Source organism: Lycium ferocissimum, chromosome 9 (assembly GCF_029784015.1).
Source record: "Lycium ferocissimum isolate CSIRO_LF1 chromosome 9, AGI_CSIRO_Lferr_CH_V1, whole genome shotgun sequence".
Lineage (NCBI taxonomy): Eukaryota > Viridiplantae > Streptophyta > Magnoliopsida > Solanales > Solanaceae > Lycium > Lycium ferocissimum.
In genome coordinates this window covers 14,086,639-14,095,171 of record NC_081350.1, presented here as the reverse complement: position 1 = coordinate 14,095,171, position 8,533 = coordinate 14,086,639, and the positions used below count along the sequence as shown (strand labels likewise).

At 39.8% G+C, this 8,533-nt stretch overlaps 1 long non-coding RNA gene across 1 annotated transcript; it reads left to right on the top strand.

Moving 5' to 3' along the window:
* Positions 1–2,845: 2,845 nt before the first annotated feature.
* On the top strand, positions 2,846–4,726 carry LOC132069233 (uncharacterized). The gene is made up of 3 exons (XR_009417709.1): positions 2,846–3,026; positions 3,764–3,887; positions 4,604–4,726. It is a non-coding gene; the product is annotated as an uncharacterized LOC132069233 (long non-coding RNA).
* The last annotated feature ends 3,807 nt before the right edge of the window (positions 4,727–8,533 follow it).

Here is an 8,533-nt window from a genome sequence, read left to right as displayed (position 1 = left end):
TCGTCTAGACTCCTCAATAATGGTCATTATGCGAGAAATTAATTGTAACAGCGTACGATTAGTGATTACTTGACTAATACCTCCCATGAGGGAATTTTGCAATGGATACTAGCTCAGGTGAATCGGATTTGTAGAAACTAAACGTCTACTAATCGTAGGTCTATAAAGAACACATGGGTAAAGGCATAAAAATCGGGTCGCAAATTAAACGAATCGGCTTATTAGGAAAAAATAATTTTCCAGGGGCCTACTTCAGCGGTCTGAAGTAGCGCTGCAGCGGTACCGCGGGTGTGGTAAGTCAACCACTGAAGCGGTCATCACAAAATCAGAATAAACAAAAAGTCTTTCACCCCTCCACCTCCCCACTTCACCATTCCACTTCCCCCAAACCACCGAAAACCTCTCCAACTCCTACTATACTACAACCTCCCCACTCCTTTTTTAACACAAATAAAGCCTCTCCTACACCCCTACTACATACTACCACAATTTTGCTCTCAAAGAAGAGAAAAGAATTTCAAAAAGGGGCAACTCTCAACAACACTAATTTTTATCAGATCTTAAAATTCAAAGTAAGAAATCGCTCTTCTCAACTCATAATAAGATAATGGAACTGGAATTTCGAGTTTTGAGTTTTCATGCTTCAAATAAACGGATTTGTAACCCCAAAGTTAAGATTTTTGGGTTTTGGTTGATGGAGTTAGTGGGTAGTTATAATCTGAAATTTATCACTTGCCTAGCGTTAGATTAACAACTACATCGGGTATTGCTTAGATAATGCTCAGATTTAGGGTGGAAAACTTGAGTATCATAAAGAGTTTTGTTTTTGAAATGGGTCTCAAACTTTGCCTCGATTCGGTCATTGTTTGTTGCTAGAAATTGTTCCCCATAGGTTGTAAACACCATGCATGCTTGAATAGATACTGTGAAAACTGTTTTTTGGGTCAAATTTTGAGGTCTAGAATTCTGAAAAAAACAGGGTTCAGCGGTCTGGGGACCACTGGAGCAGCTCCGTTATAGCGCCCCATGGGATCGCGGGTGCGGTCAAGAAAGGAATGGCAGGGGTCGCGGGCACGGTCTCCTTACCCGTTATAGCAGCTCCGCTACAACGGTCTGTGTGACTGCTACATCAGTGCCTGCACCAGAAACTGTAGCCTTACAACTTTGATACACGGACTATTTTTTCGGAGTTATTTAACCTGGAACGTACTAGATTAGATACTGAACTTGGGGTGATATGAAATCTAACGTTGCTTTATTCTTGTAGGCACTATATCTCAAAATCAAGGTGACGAACAACAAGGTCAAGAGGTATAAGCTCCCGCTTATGAGACCTTCCTAACTCCTCAATGCCACCGTCAATACCTGGAGCAAATACGTATGCCCCTACTACTGGAGCGGGGCTTTGACATGAAAAATGTGGACAAGCGTGCCCCGGAATTTCTAGAGAAATTGGAAGCAATTAAGTGGATGGGCTTGGTCAAAGATCCCGGTTACTGTAACGAGACTTGGGTTAGGGAGTTCTATGCAACGTTGCCCATGATGGACTGGGATTCTCCTGATCCAAAGATTGTTATTCGAGGGGTTGCTGTGAAAGTGGAAGCTAAGGCCATCAACCAAGTGTACAAGGTAGATAACCATCCGGTGGAACCGTTGGAGGCCAAGGACAATGATGACAATTCAGAGTGGCTGGTATCGAAATTAGTAGCTGAGGAGGACCGGGCAGGTATCACTTGGGGCTAGGGGTCGGCATGGTATGGTAGATACCGATTACTATACCCAAACCGAAATTTTTTATACCGCGATTTTGATATTATGGTATTTGGTACGCATTTTTTAAAAGTTTGGAATACGGTACGGTATTCGGAATTCATAAAGAAAATACCGAAATACCGAATACCATACCGAAGTATATAATTACATATACAATTCATATATCTTAGTATTATAAAACTAACAAATATATAAACTAGTATTATTAGAAAACTAATTGTTTAAACGTTGAAACATTGAAACTTTGACTACTCTATCTTGATTTAAATATCCTTTTTGTGTAATTGATTTACAAAGGGGATTGCTTGTACTTTCTTTTGAATATTTTTATATGTGTATTGTATTTAGTACATAATAATTGATACGTTTCTTAAGTAGCGGAAGTCATAATTCTCCACGATATGAATATATGTAAGTCGAAGTCGGACAAACTATGGTACCGATTTACCGTACCGTAAAATACCGAAACTGAACTTTAAAATACCGAACCATACCGAATTAATTTTGTACGGTAATGGTGTAGTATTTTTAGAAACCAAAACTGAAATTACCGTACCGAAATTTTAAATACCGTACCATGCCCACCCCTACTTAGGGCCGTAGCAAGGTTGCGATTCATAGTGACAAATTTACTGCTGAGGCGGAGAGGTAGCTGAATATCATTTCTCGCCAGATACGCCCTTCGAGAAATGTTTGGGACGTGACCTATCCCAGGATCTTTTGGTTGCTTGCGTTGTAACACCCAAAATTTTCTTTGAAGAAAAAAAATATATATTTTTTTAAGTTATGTTTCGGGTGATCTGACTTCGGGAGGTCGTAACCCCATCCGAATTTAGGAATTTGGGAAAACTCATAAAATGAAAGTTGTAGATAATTGAAATACCTTTCCAACCATATATTATGAGCTTATAGGTGATATCTGGATAAAGAGTTATGGACGTTTTAATGCAGAAAGGTCAAGCTGAACCGCGAAAATTCGGCCCAACCCGATTTCAAGTCGGGTCAGGCCCATTTCCTTGACATTTAAGTGATATTTCAGCCCCTCTTCTTCATTTTCAGATCAGCTAATATCCAGAACCTCCTAGAGAAAGAGAGAGAAGAGAGTAGAGAGAAAAAAAACAAGATTTGATCAAAATCTGAGCTCCGAATCTCAAAGCTCGTGAAGAGGAAAGTGTAGTACGAGTTGTCATCGTCATCTTAAGCTAAATATTGACCTTGGGGAAGGATACTTTCGTGGTTGAGCTACTGCTAAGGTATGTATGAGATTTATTTTATGTTATTAAAGTGTTTATTGGGAGATTTAACGGATTAGAGCGGAGAAAATAGCGTTATAAACTTGTTTATTGCCTTGTTGAATTTTATGGATTAGGGACTGTTTTATATGGTTCTTGTGGATGTTGATGATAATATTTTGGGACTATTTGGTGGTCGTTACGAACTGTTTTGTGGGCTGGAATATCAAGGGAGTTGCTGCCCGGATTTTTTTGTGTTGTAAACCCGTTTTGGATTTGGACTGCTGTTAGTGTTTTTAGCATAACTCCTTGTGTAAAGCTCCGTTTTGAGTGATTCAAGATGTTCTAGAAATCTATTTCGTAGACCTAAAACTTTCATCAAGGCTTTAAAACCCAGTTTTGCCTTTAGCTACTCGAAAAGGGGGGGACGAAGTGCAGGGGCAGGTGCTGTCCAGATTTCTGTTTTGAACATTCTACATGGACTGCTGTTAGTATTTTGAGCATATCTTTTTGTACAAAATTTCTGTAGGGGTGATTCGAAATTGTGTGAGACCCTAAGACTTATATCTACGACTTTCATTGAGGACACAAAGTCCAGTTTTTCCATTTACCCCTTCGAAACTGAGCAACAATACAAGATAGTAGCGCTGTCCAGAATTTCTGTTTTGATAGTTTGGGCTGATTTTCGTTGATTTCGTGTTTAGTTGTGATGTGCTGGGACTTTTGAACTTAAGTAGATATTTGATTGTGTATTTAAGGTATATATGCTCTTGTACAAGCTAAGAGGAATTATTTGACGAAGTGGACTTTGGTTGGTCTATGGCGTAGATGATTTGAACTCCTCGAGTTGTGGTAGAACTTGTTGTGTGGTAAAACGCCGAGGTTTGTGTATAAACTTGAACTTAAAATATCTTTATTTTTCTGGAATTTTGAAGTATCTTGATGAGTTATTTCTTTACTCTTCATCTTATATTATTGTATAGTTATTGTCTCAAGTATTGCAAAACTTTTGCTAAATCGCCCACTTGTACGAATTGCTTGATCATTTTGCATTCTTGTTGGGACTTTGTCCTTCTTGTTATGGTGACTAGTCATCGATATTGGCATGCCCCTCTATTCGGATCTTGCCCATCTTGACTTTGGATTTACATTTCGTCTCGACGATGGATTTTCGTCCATTTTCGAGTACAAGTGGAAAGCCACTTTCAACATGGTTCTTGATTCTCTTGATATTGGGTGACGACCCTTCTGGATATGGGCTTCGGTCCTTCTTGATTTCGGGGCTTCGGCCCGTCTTGATATTGTTGTGCTTAGTGTGATGGCATGACATACATATTGGGCGAAAGTGATTATTTGACAATTCTCTTGAATTGAATTATAAGCCTTCTTGATACTCGAGCCTTAGAATATTAGTATGGACATTTTGAAACTCTCCAAGGTTTGTATTCGATACCTTGATATACTTGTTCACTTGGGCTTATTGTTACCTTATCGAACCACCTACGACGAACAAGGGAATTGGAGAATTTAATGGCTCCAAGCCCAAAGTTTATACACCACTAAGCTTTATGCTTAGCGATAGTTGTTTTCTATCGTAGGTAATGTGCGAGATGAGATATGAAGATGGCCACTTGGAGTATACTTTTGGGAGCCTTAGTGAAGATCACATGTGCATATGTATTTAGTTTTTGTAAACTTTTTGGGGACTTGTACATGATACGGGTGTGCACTTATGTATGAAATTTTGGAAGCTTGTGTGGAAAACAAGACCATGTGCTTGTAACTTAAACTTGGTGACCGGTTTTGCTATCTTAGGGTGTGTTTTAACCCAAGTCATGCCATATACCGAATTTGTATTTTGTCTTGTAATTATGTACAAAGGGTGAAATTAGTTTCGTAAAAATCTCTAGTTTGGTTTTTTTTTTTTTGTATCGTATGGACCCGCAATGGTGTCGTTTTGGAAATAAAAGTTCAATGCGAAGTTCTTAAACGTGTCGACAACTTGAGAAGGGAATTACTATATTAAAATGCCATACTTCCAAATTTTTTTTTTTCGCGAGGGCCATTTCCGCTACTAACTATAATTGTGAATATCCTTTGGCATAAGTTCGTTCTAAACGGGTAAGTGTAAAATTATCTTTTGTTACGTAAGTGGTATCCTCCTAAGGGGGATGCTACAAGTTTTGGTATCAGAGCCTAGGTTTGTGATTCTAGGACGTTTGTTATGATTTGTTGATATGCTGTTCATTTTTGTCACATGTTTTTTTTTTTTGGCTATAGCGCATATGCATCATGTACATGTCCCTAATGCAATGTGACCTTCCCTTATGAAGGAATCAAGTCGTGGCATCTTCTATTTCTAATAGACTTATGGAAGCAGCCCGTGAGAGTTTAAATAACTCTAATGCCCAACCTCACCTACAAGAAGGGGTTGGAGAACATTTTGCCGATTCTAATCCTCCTAGTGCAAGTGGATCTGAAGCGGGAAATAATCAGAGTACACGAGATGGGCTACACCCCCAGATGAGTCATAGTGCTCCTGTTGTTGATCCCCCTTTCCAGCAAATGGCTGATTTCTTTCGTCACATGGCTAGAAGAATGCCTGACCCTGATGAAATGAACTTTGAGAAAATGAGAAAAATGGGTGGAGTTGAGTTTGAAGGCACCGTTGACCCACGGATGCCGAGCGATGGTTGGAACGGATTGAAAGAGTTTTTGAGCAATTAGAGCGTTCGTACATTTTACACTTGCCAAATTTAAGTATCTTGTCTCATTGTTACAAAAAGATGCCTATGATTGGTGGGTAAGTGTCCGAATGCCAGGACAAAACCTCCTGTTCTTACTTGGAATGATTTTGTGAAAGAATTTCATATGAAGTATGTCCCACCTGCTTATCATGATGCTAAGAAAAAGGAGTTCTTAAATTTAGAGCAACGGGGTATGTCTATTGCTGAATACCGGCCAGGTTTCTCGTGCTTTCTCGTTATGCTGGTGGTATTATTAATAATGAAAAGGATAAGTGCAGGCGATTCGAAGACGGTTTGAATAATTCTATCAGAAAATCTGTGGCGGTCCTACAACATGAAAACTTTTATAAATTAGTTTCATTTTGCTCTCACTTGGGAAAGGATCGACAAGAGCAAGCTAGTAGAAATGAACGCAAGTTGAAAGCGATGCGGATTCGGGAGGTCCGTAAAAAGGGGAAGGTTTGACGGTTCCAAAGCTAATGCGATCGCAAGTCGGCCCAACATAAGCAAAATAGATCAAGTTCTCTGCGCAAGCCTCAAGCTATGGCCAAGGCACGACTCATATACCCACTTGCGCACAATGTGGAAAGAATCACTTTGGTGCTTGTAGGAGAGCTTCTGGTGCTTGTTTTAACTGTGGGAGCTTTGATCATAAAGTGAGAGATTGTCCTGATCGTAACCCCACTTCATCTCCGCGTACGGAAGGCTCGGTTCAACAACCTATTACCACTCCTCCGCAGAGGAATAGAGGTGCAAGATCTAGAAGCACACAAGCAACAGGTGCAGGTGGAGTCAATCGAGCTAGTGAGTCAAGAGCTACAACACGAGCTTATGCTATGAGACAGAGGAGGACCAAGATGGCGCGACGTGGTTGTTGGTAAATTTCACTTATTTGACTTATGTGTTGTTACATTATTTGATCCCTGGTTCTACACATTCCTATGTTTGCTCATCATTGGTTTTTCCTAAAATGTGAAATCTGTGAGACTTGATTGTGGTGTGCTTGTCCAAAGTCCTTTGGGTCAACAAGTTGTTTGTAATCAAATCTATCGAGGTTGTCCCTTGGTGATTCAAAATCTAGTTTTCCCTGCTGATTTGATTGAAATGCCTTTCCAAGACTATGATGTCATTATCGGTATGGATTGGCTTTATAGGTACCATGCGGTAGTTGATTGTAGATCAAAGCATGTGACCTTTAAAGCTCCTTCACTTTCACACATCATTGTTCAAGGTGAAAGGTCATTGACATCTAATATTATCTCCGCGGTCGTGGCAAGAAAGATGATTAGTCAGGGTTGTGAAGCTTATCTTGCTCATATATTTGATACACACCTAGAAAGTCCAAGCCTTAAGGATATACAAGTGGTGTGTGAATTTCCTGATGTCTTCCCTGAAAATCTTCCTGGATTGCCCCCGGAAAGGGAGGTTGAATTTCCTATAGAGGTTATTCCTGGAACTACTCCTATTTCTATAACGCCTTATCGAATGGCTCCAGCGAGAATTGAAGGAGTTGAAAAATCAATTGCAAGAACTTCTTGAGAAAGGTTTTATTCGCCCGAGTGTTTCTCCCTCTGAAGAGCTCTCGTTCTATTTGTGAAAAAGAAAGATGGGACTCTTAGGCTATGTATTGATTACCGACAATCGAACAAGATAACAATTAAGAATAAATACCCACTTGCCAGGATTGATGATTTATTTGACAGTTAAGAGGTGCTAGTTTGTTCTCAAAAATTGACTTGAGGTCTAGGTATTACCAAGCGCGGGTAAGGGAACAAGATGTCCCTAAAGCTCGCCTTTAGGACTCGATATGGCCATTATGAATTCTTAGTGATGCCATTCGGGTTGACGAATGCTTACGGCATTCATGGATCTGATGAATCACGTGTTTAAGCCTTATCTTGATCAATTTGTGGTGGTCTTTATAGATGATATTTTAATATATTCTAAGAATGGTGAAGATCATGGAAAACATCTTCGAATTGTTTTGCAAATTTTGCGAGAGAAAAGCTTTATGCCAAGCTTTCCAAATGTGAATTCGCTTAGTGAAGTGGCCTTTTTGGGACATATTGTGTGGCCGAAGGTGTGAAGGTGGATCCCAGTAAGATTCAAGCTATTGTTGAATGGAAACCACCTAAAAGTCCAACTGAAGTAAGGAGTTTCTTGGGTTTAGCAGGATACTATAGAAGGTTTGTCAAAGGCTTCTCCATTATAGCCTCTCCTTTGACTAAACTCTTGAGGAAGGATGTCAAGTTCGTGTGGGATGACCAATGCCGAGAGAGCTTTGAAAAGCTCAAATCCTTATTGACACAAGCTCCTATACTTACTCTACCAACGGAAGGGAAGGAGTATGTGATATATAGTGATGCTTCTCATCATGGTTTGGGTTGTGTCTTGATGCGGGGAAGGAAAGTGGTTGCGTATGCCTCTCGAAAATTGAAACCACATGAATTGAACTATCCTACTCATGACCTTGAGCCATTTGCCATAGTGTTTGCTTTGAAAATTTGGAGGCATTACTTATATGGCGAAAAGTGTCATATATTTACCGATCACAAGAGTTTGAAGTACTTGGGTACACGAGAAAGAGTTGAATTTGAGACAACGTAGATGGCTTGAACTCATTAAAGATTATGACCGCACGATTGATTATCATCCGGTAAAGCCAATGTGGTGCAGATGCTCTAAGTCGCAAAGCCTTTGCTAGTTTATCTCTAAGTCATACGCCCTTGTTTCTAAAATTAAGATCCATGAATGCTTGTCTTGCATTTAACTCGGATGGCT